At 43.8% G+C, this 17,040-nt stretch overlaps 1 pseudogene; it reads right to left on the bottom strand.

Moving 5' to 3' along the window:
• Positions 1-2,024: 2,024 nt before the first annotated feature.
• LOC138848416 (palmitoyltransferase ZDHHC5 pseudogene) lies at positions 2,025-15,952 on the bottom strand (annotated as a pseudogene).
• Between the last annotated feature and the right edge of the window lie 1,088 nt (positions 15,953-17,040).

The raw sequence follows: 17,040 nt of genomic DNA, 5'->3' as shown, positions 1-17,040 counted from the left end.
GAACAGAATGTGTATTCTTTTGTTCAAGTACATGGTCAAGTTGCTTTATCCTTTCCAATATATTGCAAACCTGTTCTGTCCATTATTAAGTGACATATTTCTGTCTCCTAATATTAATTTTTTAAGAATTATTATATCTAATGCTGGACTAGAGAGAGAGAGAGAGGCATTCCTCTGCTGATTTTCTTTCAAAATCGCTACAAAGCTGGCCAGTGTTGTGGCGCAGTAGGCAAAACCACTGCCTGCAGTGCCAGCATCCCATATGGGTCCTTATTTGAGTCCTGGCTGTTTCAATTCTGATCCAGCTCTCTGCTATGGCTTGGGAAAACAGTGGAAGATGGCCCAAGTCCTTGGGCCCCTGCACCCAACTCCAGCCATTTTGGCAATCTGGGGAGTGAGCCAGTGGATGGATGACCTCTCTCTCTCTGTAACTCTTTCACATAAATAAATAAATCTTTTGAAAGGGTGGGCTAGCCAGGAGCTGGATCACTAGAACTGCCAGAACTAGAACGAGTGCCACAATTGGTGGCTTTACTCCCTATGCCACAGTCCCCCTTCCTAATACTAGTCTTGACCAGTCTTTTCTCTATGATTTTTGTCATTTTCTTTCACTTAATGTTGGGCTAATTTGTTAGATGCATGCATATCTAGAATTAATCTTATCCAGGTTGATTGACCCTTTTATTACTCTAAAATGTCATTTATCTGTAGTACCTTTATTTTAGAGTTTCTTCTCTTATTGGAATGGTCAGCAAGTATATACATCTCTTTTATAATTACCTTACATGGCATATCCATATTTCATGCTTTAACCTCTAATACTTTTGTATTAGAAGCACCACTGTTCTGGTGCTTAAGGTTCATTTACTCCATGATTCTGGCTTTTTCAATTTATCTTAAATATTTATTTTATTTTATTTCATTTTGAAAGACAGATACAGCAATCATGAAGGGAGCACAGTCCAGAGTAGGCAAAGCAGCCCCTGGTACAAATCACCCCTGTGAGCTGTTTTGCTGCTTCCTGAATATTTCTTTGAATCAGAAATAACCTGAGCAACTAGTTGTTGACCTGGTGTCATTGGCCTAAGGAGTTTCAGACTGGCAGAAACCAGATTAAAATTCCAACTGAAATCTAGGGAAATGTATTTGGTAAGTATCAAACTTGTACATGGTGGTACCAGGTAATATCTCTTTTAATGTTTTGTTCAGCTGTTAGTGGACATTGGTTTTTTTGTTTTGTTTTGCTTTCAAAAGATTTAATTGATTTGAATGACAGAGGTACAGAGAGAGAGGGAGACAGAAAGAATTTCCATCCATGGGTCACTCCCCAATTGGCCATAATGACCAGGATTGGGTTGGTTCAAAACCAGGTATCAGGAGCTTCTTTTTCCACATCTCCCACATGAGTTCAGGGGCCCAAATTCCTGGATCATTTTCTGCTGCTTTCCCAAGCACAATAACATGGAGCTGGATTGGAAGTGGAGTAGCTGACAACATAGGAGGTGACTTTACCCATTATGCTACAATGCTGACCCCTGAACATTGCATTTAAGAGAGCTCTCCCTGGGGCCAGTGCTGTGGTGTGGTGCCAGTTTGAGTCCTGGCTGCTCTACTTCCAATCCATGTCTCTGCTCTGGCCTGGGAAAGCCAGTAGAAGATCAGCCAAGTCCTTGGGCCCCTGCACCTGTGTGGAAGACCTGGAAGAGGCTCCTGGATCCTGGCTTCAGATCACCACAGCTCTGGCTGTTATAGCCAATTGGGGAGTGCACCAGTGGATGGAACACCTGTCACTCTCCCTCTGCCTCTCCTCTCTGTGTGTAACTCTGATTTGCAAAAAATTAAATAAAATAGAAAGAAAGAGAGCTCTCCCTTTTGTAGTCAGATATCTCTTCCCTGAGAAATTGCTTTCTTATTTTTTTAAAAGATTTATTTTATTTATTGGAAAGATAGAGTTACACAGAGAGCTAGAGACAGAGAGAGAAGTCTTCCATCTGCTGGTTCACTCTCCAGATGGCCGCAACAGCCAGAGCTGCTCCAATCCAAAGTCAGGAGCCACAAGATTCTTCTGGGTCTCCCACATGGGTTCAGGGGTCCATGGACTTGGGCAATTTTCTATTGTTATCCCAGGCCATAGCAGAGAGCTGGATTGGAAGAGGAGCAGCCAGGACTAGAACCAGCACCCATATGGGATGCCGGCACTTCAGGAGAGGGTGTTAACCCACTGTGCCACAGTGCCAGCCCAAGAAATTGTTTTCTAACTTGGTTCTTTTACAGGTCTGGACTAAACAGCAATTGTGATCAGACCTCTATTCTTATTGCCCCTTAGCACTTATTTTCTAAAATAAATAAATTGTATTTGGAAACTACAAAAGAAAAAGCTGTTTTACTATAATGCTGCTTGACCTCCTTAAGACTGAATAAGAAATGGCCACTTAAAAGATCTCTGAATGGGGCTGGGGCTGTGATGTAGTGGGCTAAGCTACCACCGCAGGTGCCTGCATCCCATGTGGGCATGATTTCTAGTCCTGGCTGCTCCTCTTCTCATCCAGCTCTATGCTGTGACCTGGAAAAGCAGTAGAGATTTGCCAAGTGCTTGGGCCTCTGCACCCATGTGGGATACCCAGAAGGAACTCTTGTTCCTGATTAGGATTGGCCCAGCAATGGCCATTGTGGCCATTTGAGGAGTGAACCAGATGGAAGACCTTTCTCTGTCTCTCCTTTCCTCTATAACTCTACAGATGGTCTGGGTGGAGGCTTCTTGGAAATAGAATTCAGATGTTCACAGTCGATGGCTACATGTTTCCTCATGAGCTGTCAGTGAGGTCTGCCTTCTGTCATTGCCTTTCAGTGGGCTCCTGAAACTCCCATGCAAACACCATTATTCATAGGTCATTCAAAACACCAGCAACCAGTGAGTGTCAGCCAAAATATGAAAATTTTAACTAAGGTTAAAATTATATTCTGTGTATTAAGTACAATGAATCAGAATCATTCTTTTGAGTTTTCTTTCATAGGAAAAATTTTCAAAATTGTAGCTTTAAGGAGCTGGCACTGAGTCATAGCTGGTAAAACCACTGCCTGCTGTGCCATTATCTCATATGGGCACTGGTTTGAGTGACTGCTGCACTTCTAACCAAGCTCTCTGCTGTGGCCTGGGAAGTCAGTAGAAGAGGGCCCAAGTCCTTGGACCCCTGCACCCATGTGGAGACCCCGAAGAAGCTCCTGTCTCCTGGCTTTGGATTGGCCCAGTTCCAGCAGTTGTGACCATTTTGGGGAGGTGAACCAGCCAATTGAAGACCTCTCTCTCTCTTTGCCTCTGCCTCTTTGTAACTCTTCCTTTCTAATAAATAAATAAATCTTTAAAAAAAAATGTTGCTGCTGAACACTCCCAAAACTGCCTGGAGGAACTGCTACAGCAACTTCAAATGGGTTCATTTGCCTGAGACATAGCAAGTCATTCACTGACTCTGGGGTAGTGAAAAGAAATTATAACTTTAGTTATATACTATCTCAGTTTCTTAAGACATCTAGGTATTGCTGTTAAGTATAAACGGGGTAAAGCAAATGACATAAATGTTTCTAAATATAAACTTAAGTACTCTTTTTTGTTTGCTGATAGATCAGGATTTCTCTCATTTGTCAGTTGAAAATGGCTAATCAGAATAAAAAATGAAAGGGACTCTGTGAAGAGGCTGGAGTCTCCCCTATTTAGAGATTAGAACCCAGGTATCTCCTCTACCCAGCACCATTCTAAGGTGGGCTGAGGGGTAACCCCCAGGGGACATCTGGAGGGGCCTAGGCCTGCCACTCCTTTCCTCTGTCCTGTTTTTGGCATGTGATGAAAAATATTGCATTTTGGATTTTTCTTTTCTGTCCTTGCACTTTAAAATCACCTTAACTGTAGCCTAGGGGAAGCTCTGAGGGCTCACTTAAGAAAGCCACCCAACCCCTCTCTCCCAAGAAAGGGGGGATTTTCTAATAGTGTTTTGAATTAGGCCAGATGCTTTTCCTGATCCCCCTCCTACCACCACCACCAATGTCATGGAGCTCTGACCCCTTTCCTGGGAAGCTAAATGCCAATAAGCCTAGAAAACTAACTTTCCACAAGTCCTTTCCTCTTCTAACCAAGAGCTCAGACTCCTCTCTCCCCAGGTTTCTTTCATGATCACTTAGCACCAACAGGGGGTTCTACTACTTCCTTAGTTGGTAACAGACAAGAGAGGGACCATGGGGGGAAAGGAAGACTCTGGTGTCTCCCCTCTTTTCCTGCTGGTCTGAGGACCAGGAAAAGTAAGACCCTCCTTCTTTTACATATCCCTCCCTCATTTTCCCATCCCAAGATAGATATATAATTTCTTTGATATTTATACACACACCTGGTAACACAGAAGATTAAAAAATAGGATCTGTAACAATAATAAAAAAATTATTTCTGGTTTAAAAATGATCTGGTTCCCTCCAGGGCAAGCAATTGCACAAATGTCCACTGAGTCTGGTCCAGGGACTAGGGAAGGATGGTCTTAAAAGGTAAAAGGGGGGAGCTACTACCCCAGCCTCAGGGCCCCAACTCTCCAACTCCCCAACTCGGTTGCATTTTATAAAACACTCATCCTCTGGGAATCGGGGTTTTAAAAAATGTCCATGCAGGGGAAGGGAGCCCCTTGAGGGAAGGCAGATGGTCACCTGGGGCCCTTTGGTCTAGACACAGTGGTGTGGGGAAGGGGAGGTGCTGACGGCTCACACCATATCTCAGGTGGTACCACCCTCTCATGACAGTTTCTGGACTCCTCCCCTTGTGGTGCCAGGGGAGGCTGAGCTGATGCTCTTGGGTTGCTGTTGGATTTGCTGTGGGCAGTATTGAGCTGTACTTCATCTTCAGGCATCAGCAGTGGCTGCAAGGCCACTTCCTCTATCTCAGAGACACCAGGTGGGGATTCTTGGCTGCTGTAAGATGTTTAACAGCCCAGATATGGGGTGGTTGGACCTGGTTCAGGGGACCCTAGTCCCTGGCCCCTTAGGCTTTCTGCCTTCCCCAAATGGGGGACAGCTGGGCGTCCAAGTGGAGTCTTGCTCGGTGGTGATCTCTTCGGATCAGCTAAGGAGGAAGCCCTATGAGGGCATGCCTGAGCCAGGTGTTGACTGAATGCCTGAGTCTCCCAAGCCTGGCCTCTTCCTCATGGACTGGGAGCTGGGTGACTGGTGCAGCAGCTTCTCTCATCCCTGGAGGGAGGCCACAGATTGTCATAACAGACTGGCGAGGGCTCTCATGTTGGACCTGTTGGTACCAAATGTGGATGCCTCTCGGCTTCCTGTTGCTGGGCCAGGAATACTGACAGGAAGGGAGAGGTGTAGCTGAAAGCTGGGTCTGGCTCAGGCTTCTGTTGCATGTCTGATTGGCCAGGCTCTTACAGGAGGTGGAAGTGGTGCCTTCTGAACACATGGACTGCAGCTCATCCAGTACAAAACCTGTTCTCTGTGCCGACTTGAGGCTGGAGTAATGAGAGCCACTGGAAAGTGGATCGAAGTGAAAGCTTTTGCCAAAGGTGGGAGAACAGAAGCTCTCGGGTTCCAAGCTGGGCTCTGAGTGGTAACTGGGATGACGGCTGCTCTCTGCAGTTGAGGTTGGCTTCCTCAAACTGTCCCCATGACTAACTTGGTGCTGGGGGAATGAGGCAGGGCAGCTGATGCACTGCTGCTGCTATAACCCGGCCGACACTTGTACATGGTTGGTGTGGGGGGCTGTCCTTGCCCCAAAAGCTGCTATCTCCATTAATAGCCAGGCAAAGGTGTGTTCGCAGTCCCATGCAGCTGCTCAGGTCTGGCATAGGAGGAGGCCGGGGTTTGGCATTTGCGGACTGGCTCTCTGTTGTTTCCAAGCTTCCCTTAGACTTAGTTCCCCTAAGCTCTCCCTGGATGCCATTATCCATGATCTTCACAGTAATCTGACACTTCTGGCTGAAGGAAGGGAGGTCTGATTACAATTGTCTTCTCTTTCTTTGGTCTTCCCAAATAACTGGGTGCTGGGGAATTGCAAAGTGCATTGTTACAGCAGCCATTGGTGAAGGGGCTCATGCCTCCCTGGAATTTACCCATAACCTGTTCATTGGCTGTGCGTCCCCAGGCCACCAGCACCACATGAAACCCTGTGAGGCCAGCTACGGGGATGAAGAATAAGCCAGCAACACACTTCACTGCCATTGTGACAGTGTGCAGACCCCTGAGAGCTCCTCTATGTGACAGAGGGCATAAAGGAGGCCAAAGCCAAATATACCCATAGAGTGGGCTGTCAAGGAAAGGAGGAAGAGGAAAACAATGCTCGTTCTGGCGGCCAATACAGTTGTTCACCCAGGGGCAGGGATGATCAAATTCCTCCACACAATTATCACAGACACTGTGTGGGAACGCCGAGGAGGACAGTAGCAGCGGCAGGTGGCACATCCTTTCATGCACACCTGGATGCCCTTGATCTCCACTGTTTTGTCAAGGGAGCTTGAAAATCTTCCTTGTCCTCATCTTCCTCAGCTTGAGGGAAAATGCCTGGGAACATGAAGGTGGCCCTACTGAAATTGGCCAGAACAAAGGGAAACATAAATGCATTGTAGATGGGCACTGCAGGTGACATATTCAGGCTTAGTTCTGGACACATACAAGCAAAGAAGAGTGTTGTAGCTCCCACTAAGAAGATAGCGGCTGCTGAGGTCAGGATGTGTTTCTGGGTCTGAATGTCTATCCAGACTCTGCGGGCATGTTGGAGCTCTGAAGGGACATCTAACCTACTGCATAGCCCAGGCCCACACAGAGGCAGAATGGATAAGACAATGGGATAAGGGAACCAACAGAGAAGAGTACAGAAAAACAAACAAACAAAAAAACAAACCAAAAAATTTCAGGGAAACCAAAAATTTAGAATTATCATCCTTCCACATCCACACACAAAACTGAAGGTCAAAATATCTCAAACGAAAGAAAGCATATCGGAGGGGGAAAGGTGATTGCAAGTGATAAATAACCGCTTCCCCAGAACAAAGTAGAACAGGAGGTTAAGAAACACAACTTGGGGGCTGGCGCCGTGGTGTAGCAAGTAAAGCCGCTGCTTGCAGTGCCGGCCTCCTATATGGACACCAGCTCGAGGCCTGGATGCTCCACTTCTGATCCAGCTCTCTGCTATGGCCTGGGAAATCAGTAGAAGATGGCTCAAGTCCTTGGGACCCTGCACCCACATGGGAGACCTGGAAGAAGCTCCTGGCTCCTGGCTTCAGATTGGCACAGCTCCAGCCATTGCAGCCAATTGGGGAGTGAACCAGCAGATGGAAGACTTCTCTCTCTCTCTCTGCCTCTCCTCTGTGTAACTTTAAAATAAATATAAAATGACTCATTTAGGACCGAGGTCTTGCATGCGGAGTAAGTGTACAACAACTCCTGCTCTAATTTAACAATTGAATCTCTTATGTATGTCAGTGATCACCCAAGACTCTTGCCATGAGTTGCCCAGGCTAAGGAAGCCTTTTGAGACCACAGTCTTTGTCAGTATTTAGGCAAAGCCAAAGGCAAAATGGAAGTTCTGTCCTCCCTTCAAAGAAAACTACATTCTTCTTGGATGGCTCCTTCTTTCCACTGGGGTATCATTCATGGCAATCCTTCATGTAGGACTTTTTTTATTTTTGCCACAGTGTCTTAGAATTCAATGCCTGAAATGTTTTCATGGGCTTTTCAACCATACAAGAATGCTTTAAGGGCTCATTCTGAGGTCACTATGCTATATAAAATGATTGTCATTCCGTGAGTCTGCTGTATGAACTGCTTTCCAACTCAACATGTCTTAAAATGCAATGTCTGGTCTTACTCTAAGTCTCTTTTTTATTGTTTTTTAAATATTCATTTATTTGAAAGACAGAGTTACAAAGAGAGAAAGAGACAGAGAGATCTTCCAGTGGCTGGTTCAGTCCTCAAATGGCTGCAACAGCCAGAGCTGGACCCATCCAATGTCAAAAGCCAGGAGCTTCTTCCAGGTCCCTCAAGTGGTTCCAGTGTCCCAGTACTTGGGCCATCCTCTGCTCATTTCCTGGGTGCATTAGCAGCAAGATGGATCAGAAGTGGAGCAGCTGGGACTCAAACCCATGCCCATATAGGATACTGGCAAGGCAAGCAGTGGCTTTACCCTCTACACCAAAGTGCCAGCCACATGCACACAAATCTTAATCAGTGACTATCCCTGGTTTTAAACTGGAAGTTTTCTGGCAGAAAAATCACTAATTTCTCTGGTTTCATTTGAGGTACAGAAATACTAGCATGTTGCTTTTATTAACGCTGTAGAATGGTTATATACCTGCAAGGTAAAGCTATGCAGAAACTGGCTGTGTAACCCTTCTATTTATATATAAGATTGCTACAGCAAAACCCAGAACTAGCAAGTTTTTTTCTTAAAGAAATGCCTATGGTGGCTGATGTTGTGGTGTAGCAAGTAAAATTGCCAACTATGACCCCAGCATCCCATATGAGTACTGCTTTCAGTCTTGGCTGCTCCACTTCCAATCCAACACCTTGCTAATGGCCTTGGAAGATGACTCATTGTTTGTGGCCCTGGCTGATGCAGCCACCTGGGGAAGTGAACCAGCAGATGGAAGATATCTCTCTCTCTGTGTTAACTAGTAAGTAAGCAAATGAGTAAGTAAAAGAAATGCCTCCAACCTCCTCTCCTTTCATCCTAAAAATACCCCCACATTACCCCACAAATTTCACGAAGCAGTCTAACCAATTACTGTCCCTTTTCCCTAAGGATGGAGAAGTAACAAAAAATAAAAACATCTAAAATGAAACCCCTATAAAACAAAAGCAGGACCAAGCATCTCCTCTGTCTCCCTTAGACCAAGGCGCCCTTATCCATATTGTACCAAAAATAATTCACTGAATTGAGGGAGTGATACAGCTGGCCTGCACACAAGAAGTCACTTTTCTGCAACAGATAGAAGCCTGCTGGCCAATATTGTCTGGATGGGTTTATTTAGGGGAGTTCCACATCTAGGTAAGGAAACATCCCAGTCTGGAGCAGCAAATAACTACCAATTGTATGTAAACTCCCAGATTCACTGACGCCCACTTGAACACCATTACACTTCCCTAAAGAATATAGCATCTTCAACTAGGAAGATGAAGGTCAAAAGCATCACGAACCGATCAGGAACCTGGACACAAGCTGAACATGCATCTGTCACCTCTAATTTCAATCTATAAGAATCTTTGCCTCTAACTTCCTGGGGAGCCCTGGAGTTAAGTTCCTTCATCTGGTCTTTAAAATAAATGCTTCTTTACTCCACCACACCAAAGCCAGTGATTGGCTTACTGTGTGTTGGGCAAGTATATACAGGTTTTAGGGGTTCTACAGCAACACCACCAACCAGATTGGAGGTATGTCCTGCAATAAGGGCAGAGATGGGACTTGAACCCAGGCATGCTGACAAAAAAGATAGGCTTCTCAAGGAGTGCTCCAATCATTATGCCAAATCCCATTCCCTTACATTTTTAAACTAATTTTTTCTTTGGATTCCAGATAGACTGGACACAGCAGAGATCACCCATCTGCTGGTTCAGTCCCTAAATGTCCACAATAGTTGGGGCTTAGAGGCCAAAGTGAGGTGCCAAGAACTCATTCTAGGTGTCTCTCATGGATGGCAGTTGGGCCATCTTCTGTTGCTTTTCCAGGTGCATTAACAAGGAGCAGAATTGAAAGTGGAACAGCTGGGATAGGAACCAGCTCCTATATGGGATGCCAGTGCTGCAGGTGGTGGCTTACCCACTATACCACAGCATCAGCCATGATTATATTGCACACCTCTGCTTTTGAAAATATTTAGAAATATTTTGAAGCTGCAAATTACTGATTTGGGCTTGTGCTGTGGTGCACCAGCCTGTAGCATCTGCATCCCATATGGGAGCCTGGCTGCTCCACTTCTAATCCAGCTCCCTGGCAATGCACCTTGGAAAGTAGCAGAGGATGGCCAAGTCCTTGTGCCTCCACACTGATGTAGGAGATCCAGGACAAACTCCTGACTTTGGATTAGCTCAACTCTGGCAATTGGCATTTTGTGAGTGAGCCAGTGCATAAAATACACAGCTATCTTTCTAGCTATCGCTCTCCCTACCTCTTTCTGTACCTATTTCCAATAAAATAAATAGAAAAAAATACAGTATGGCTTTGGGGGGCCACTACTCAACGCTCCCTCCCCAGATTTAAAAAGTCAGTGATAGAGAATTAATGAAGGCATTAGTATAGGAGCTCACATCTTTTCCTCTTGCCTCAGACTAAACCAGCAGTGAGTGCTCCCCAAGTCTGTACTGCAAAATCCTCATAAATTTGTTATCACACTTTCATTATCTGCCAATCTCTGAATCTGTGTTGGGATTTCTTCTCCCAAACACTCTGGGATACATATAAAAACAACATAGCCCAGTGTAGCTTCATCTGATTAAAACACTCAGTGATGGATAATTGACTTTATGTAAAAAAAATAAATAAGCCACCCAGGAACATCTTAGTAAATGATTGCTTCTCTGTTGCTAGTTAAGAGAAACTCCCAGGGAATAAGCACTTGGCCTGGTAGTTGAAGACCCACATTCCATACTGTGCTGTCTGTCTCAAGTCCCAGTACTGATTCTGTTCCAGCTCCCTGCACATGCACAACCACGGAAGCAGCAAGCTCAATAGTTGTCTCTCTGCCACCAATATGGGAGATCAGATGAGTGACCAGTTTCTGATTTGGCCTGGCCAGTTCCAGCCCATGCAAAATCACTATCTCTCCCTCTTTCTCTCTTTGTTTATGTGTATGTGTCTGTCTCTCTTTGCCTTTCAAATAAAAATTTTTTAAAAATGAGAAACATCCTGGACTGCAACAAGGCTCATGTGCAGGATCATTTCCTCCATGTGGAAATGGCCCCAAGTCTTCCAGAAGCTGCAGTGGTGCTTCCTTAGCACAGTCTTGAAGGAAAAATGTTCTTGTATTTGCTGTAGGCACAGCACCTACACCACCTGGTGGATTAAGAATGTGCACCATATGAGGCCTCTTGGGTGAGTTCAGGATCAAACTCATTGTTCAGTGGCTTCTTGCTGCCCTCTGCTGGACTTCTGATGCAACTAATACATTTTTTGTTAGACACTGACAAACTGCTTACAGACCACCCTACACAATGAAGAATAGCAGAGTTGAAGTGATCCCAGTTTTCCATTTTAGCACTTAAAAAGCTATAGGAATTGAGAGGGATCATATTCGTAACCTGTTTAACTGCATCCTATTTTTATGTTTTATTTTCATTTCCTATCATCTTGTATTTTTTACTTTCACTTGTTATCTATTTTCTATAGCTCTCTATTTAGGAATATGTTGCTATTTTTCATATATATGTGCACTTCTCAAAGGTCCTTCTGTTATTGACACTCAAGATAAATCCCTGTGGTCATAGAACATTCATTGTTTTATTTGTATCTTTTCAGTTTATTTAGGCTCTTTTGTGACCTAGCAAAAGTTCTTCTGCAGAGTATTACATGTGCACTTGAACAGCAAGTGTATTCTCTTGTCCAACTATACCGTCAAGTTCTTTCATGATGTTCATGTTTCCTATATCCTTTCCAATATATTGCAAGCTACTTTGCAAACTTCTTTCCATTACTGAAAATGGCAAATACATGTGCCCTAATACTAGTTGACAACTCTACTTCTCCCTTTTTGTCTCTCTGTGACTCTGCTTTCAAATAAATCTTAAAAACATCCCTAAAGAATAACATTGAAATTTTCATTGCAAGTGCATTGGTTTGATTTTATCTTCTGTAATGTTTCTGAGTTCTAACATTTGTAATGGACTCATTAGGGTTTTTTGACATTTGAAATTCCAAAAGAGGGAAGGGATGGATGGACAGAGAGCAGCCACGTGTTGGTTCATGCCCCGAATGATCACAGTAGCTGGGGATGAGTTAAGTCAAAGCTAGGATCTGAGAGTTCAATCTAAGTTTCTCATGTGAGGGAAAAGGACAACTTGAAGCATCAACCCCCTGCTGTCTCTGTTAATGATACACATGCCATGTAACAGACAACTAATTCCACTACGTTCTTATTTTTATCAGTTTGCTCTCTTTCTTGCCTAATAGCTCTAGTTTGAAGTTCCACTGCTACAAGCAAAAGAAATGATGAGGGCAGGGATCCTTATCTCCTTGATATTAGAGGAGACGTGGTGTGCTGGCTGCAGCGCACTGCCTGTGGTGACCATTGGAGGGTGAACCAATGGCAAAAGAAGACCTTTCTCTCTATTTCTCTCTCTCACTGTCCACTCTGCCTGTAAAAAAAAAAAAAGAGAGAGAATGTGAATAATTCTCATTTGAATATTCCAGAATTAACATACATCAAATGATCACATCATACCCTAAAGTATCTACAACTATTTTTCAGTTGAATATTTATAAAGGCAAATATTATCAGGTTACACTAAAAAAAAAAAAAGAAAGAACAATATAATCTATACAGGACTAAAACTTTTTTTTAAACTTTTTTGTATTAATACAGAGAAATGTTTCATGCATTGCATAGCAGGATAAAACTTGAGGGGCCAGCACTGTGGCATAGCTATAATTCTAACATTTGAAGCTAAAAAAATTTTTTCAGAGAAAACTCAAGCCGAAACAAGAAAGCAGAAGAAATAAACAGTAAAATGGAGAAGGTGGAGACAGGAAGGGGTAATTCTCCCCATCTTCATGTAGGAAAGAAGCAGTGCTGTGATGCTAGCATGTGGCAAGGATGCCTCCCCACCAAGACCCTACAATCTCTGAACCTTGCCATCAACCACCATACTCACATATGGATCCTCTTTGGACTCTGCTGATGCCTCTGGGACAGTCATACAACCCCTGCTGTGCATGTAAGCCAAGCCCAGGAAGAGCCAGTTCAGATTTACCACCCACATGCTCTTGTCTGTTGGCTGGCAGGGTGAAAAACCCTGCAGGGTTTACTACATACCAATTGTAAGAAGGCGGCATGTTTGAATATCCTGGGGATTTTGTATTTTCACCTGGGTCAGAGACAAAGGATTGTGCTGCTTAATGCTGAACACAGTTGCTGCATCAGCAAAATGATTTCCTTCTTTTGCCTGGAAATGCAGGGGTTACACAAGTGGTACAGATAATATTAAACCTTTTAAAGTGTCCAGGTCCTGCTGCTCCTCCAGGGTGAAGTCCACAGTCCACACCTGTAACAGTGCATTTCTCCAAAAGGTATCAGCTCTGGGTCACAAAGAAGGATGTCAGGGAGTTCATTCTTCTCTTTATGTCTATCTTGCCTCTTATATAAGATGAAGCTAATTTTTGTATGCTATAGGCCAACAGAAAGGAAAATGACACTCAAAACATATCAATTTCATATTAACCTTGCAATTATGAAATTTACTATAATAGAGTTTCCCTTATTCAGTAAAAGATCACAGTGTAATCTGTAAACATAAGTGTAATGTGTAACTGAAGGGTGTTAGATCAAGTGAGACGTCCATTCAAAGTAGATCAGGCTAACAATGTTTAAAAAACTTTGGAAGGATGGCCTTGTGGCATAGTGTGTAAAACCACAGGGAACCTGTTTAAGATCCAGTTGCTAACTTCCTTTCCAGCACTCTGCTAATGCACCTGGGAAAGCATAAGATGGCCCATGTCCTTGGGCCCCTGTAGCCACCTGGGAGACCTGAGAGAAGTTCCTGGCTCCCATCTGTTCCAGTTCCAGCTGTTGCCACCATCTGGGGAGTGAACTAATGATGGAAGGTCTCTCTCTCTTTCTAAATAAATCTATTAAACAATAAATTTTAGGGGATGGTATAGTGCCACAGCAGATTAAGCTACCATCCGAACCCACAGCATCCCACATGAGCACCAATATGAGCCACACCTACTCCATTTCTTATCCACTCCCTGTGAATAAATGTGGAAAACCAGTGGAAGATGGCTGAAGTACTAAGACTTCTGCCATCCACCTGGGAAACTTGGAAGAAGTTCTGGGCAAGTATTGGCCCAACCCCAGCCATTGTAGCAATTTTGGGACAACCAGCAGATGGAAGATCTATCTCTTTCTCTCTGTAACTCTCTTTCAAATAAAGAAGTAGTAAATAAAACTTTTTTGGATCATCAGGTTACACTTCACAGAAAAGACATATCTCTTCATCAATGTGTCCTCATGAATATAAAATTGCAAAACACACTGGCAAAAAGGCAAAGAAAAAACTAGACCAAGTGATGGGAACTACAAATGCACCATATCTAGGTGAGTGGTCCTGGACTGTGTTAACTGAATGAATCACTGTTTTTGAAAATTATTTATAAACAAATGTATACTTATAAGCTTTTTCATATTTCTTCCAAAAATCAATGTAATTGCTATTGTTTACATGAAAGATATTGTGTATGTCCTCAAACAGGGCACATAAACTTGGAAAGTTATCTTAGAAGATGTGCATTTTTTTTAAAGATTTTATTGGAGCTGGCACTGTGGTACAGTGGGTTAAAGCCCCAGCCTGCAGTGCCAGCATCCCATACAGGCAACAGTTTGAGTCCCGGCTGCTCTACTGCCAACCCAGCTTCTGCTGTCACCTAGGAAAACAGTGGAAGATGGCGCAAGTGCTTGGGCCCCTCTACCCATGTGGGAGACCCAAAAGAAACTCTTGGCTCCTGGCTTTGGTTCAGCTCAACTCTGGCTGTTGCAGACATTTGGGGAGTGAACCAGTGGAAGGAAGACCTCTCTCTCTCTGACTCTACCTCTATCTGTAACTCTATCTTTCAAATAAATAAAAATAAATATTTAAAAATAACAGATCAAAGGGACAAGATTTTATTGATTTATTTGAGAGGTACAACTACAGACACAGAGAAGGAGGGATAGAAAATATTTCTTCCATCTGCTGGTTCACTCCCCAAATGGCCTCAATGGCAAGAGCTGAGTCACTCAGAAGCCAGGAGCCAGGAGCTCCTTCAAAGTCTCCCACGTGGGTGCCAGAGCCCAAGCACTTGGGCCATCTTACACTATGTTCCCAGGCCACAAGCAGAGAGCTGGATCAGAAGGTGAGCAGTCAGGACACAAACGGGTACCCATATTGGATGCTGGTGCAACATCACCGGCCCCCAGAAGATTTGAATTTGAGAGTCAACGTCTGGAAGGAGAATGAAGAAATAGAGAGGAAGAATTGGAGAAGACATGATGACCAACCATTAGGCATAGAGTAGTCAGAATAGTGAAGAAAAAGACAGGAAGCATGAACACAATTTGGTACGAATTGGTTACACAGAGGGTTGAAAGTGGAGTTCAATTCCATGATGTGTACATGAAAGACTGTGTGGACACTGGCACAGGAAGTTGAAATTGGAAAAAAAATCAACAAGAATATGATGCAAAGAAGTGAGACTGGTACCCATATGGGATGCTGGCACTACAGGCCATAGCTTAATTTTTAAGTCTTGAAAAAAAGATTATTTGCACACAATTTATACCTGCAAGACTCAAAGAATCTCCTGAGAACACCTATTTGGTTGGTTCAATAAAAAAAGAATATTGGAGCCAACATTGTGGTGTAGCAGGTTAATCCACTGCTGGCAACACTGGAATCCCATATAGGTGCCAGTACAAAACCTCTCTGTACCACTTCCCATCCAGCTCCCTGCTAAGGTATCAGAAAGCAGAAGATAACCCAAGGGTGTGGTCTCTTCCACCCACGTAGGAGATATGGAAGAAGCTCCAGGATCCTGGCTTCAGACTGTCATAGCAGCAGTCAATGCAGCCATTTGTGTAACGAATCAGCAGACAGAACCTCTCTCTCTCTCCTCTTTCTGTAACTCTTTCTTTCAATTTAATAAATAAACCATTAAAAAAAGATGAAACATGACCACTGCTGGACAATAGTGGGAGTCAGAGAGTATTCTTATTTTATATATTATTGTTTAACGTTGCCTCCTCCAGTTCTTCTATTTTTAGAACTGTACTTTTGTACAAGCAATCCATTGGGAAATGATAGCAATCTGTCATCTCCAAAGTAACTGATACCTGAAGGTTATGGCCATGACAACACTGTTAAATATGTGAACAGTTAAATAGACCTCAAATGCTTTCAAATGCTCAAAATTGGCCAAAGGAAAGGAGAATGAAGCATATATAAAACATGTTTAAAAAAATCATAAAATGAAAGATTAAAACATCATCTCAAAAAGTTGACTCCAGGCTGGCACCATGGCTCACTAGGCTAATCCTCCACCTGTGGCGCCGGCACACCGGGTTCTACTCCCGGTCGGAGCACTGGATTCTGTCCCGGTTGCTCCTCTTCCAGTCCAGCTCTCTGCTGTGGTCTGGGAGTGCAGTGGAGGATGGCCCAAGTCCTTGGGCCCTGCACCCTCATGGGAGACCAGGAGAAGCACCTGGCTCCTGGCTCCTGGCTCCAGATCAGTGTGGTGCACCGGCCGCAGCACACTGGCCGCAGTGGCTATTGGATGGTGAACCAATGGAAAAAGGGAGACCTTTCTCCCTGTCTTTCCCTCTCACTGTCCACTCTGCCTGTCAAAAAAAAAAAAAAAAAAAAGGTTGACTCCATCTAAAACTATGAAAACATATATCTAAGTCCACTTTTTATTGTCAGAAGCAATCCAACTGACAAAAAGTACTGAGGGTTTAAGCCATAGAGGCCAAGGGTGATAGATAGGAAATACAACACCTAAGCAATCTAACCCCGAGAGTCTTTGCCAAAGGCTGCAATGTGGATTGCAGAGGAAGGATACTGCAGAGGGCAGGGACTTGTGCAGTGAGGATGCATAATCAAGGCCTCAGTAGAGTGTGTGCCATGTGAACTTAGGTCACTCCCTATTTCTGCCTCCATGATAGACAAATTGCTATGAAGATCCCCCCACCCTTCATGACTCCCTACTTTTTTCAGATCATAAAGGAATCTGAAAACCAGAAGAGTTACTCTGGTTTATCTTACTCATGCTTTCACCCTCTACATGGGGTACACAGAAGGCACATAACTTGTTTCCTCTGTTAA

The sequence above is a fragment of the Oryctolagus cuniculus genome, unplaced genomic scaffold, assembly GCF_964237555.1.
Source record: "Oryctolagus cuniculus unplaced genomic scaffold, mOryCun1.1 SCAFFOLD_77, whole genome shotgun sequence".
NCBI lineage: Eukaryota > Metazoa > Chordata > Mammalia > Lagomorpha > Leporidae > Oryctolagus > Oryctolagus cuniculus.
The sequence above is the reverse complement of the archived record's forward strand: the minus strand, read 5'-3'. Positions and strand labels throughout refer to the sequence as shown.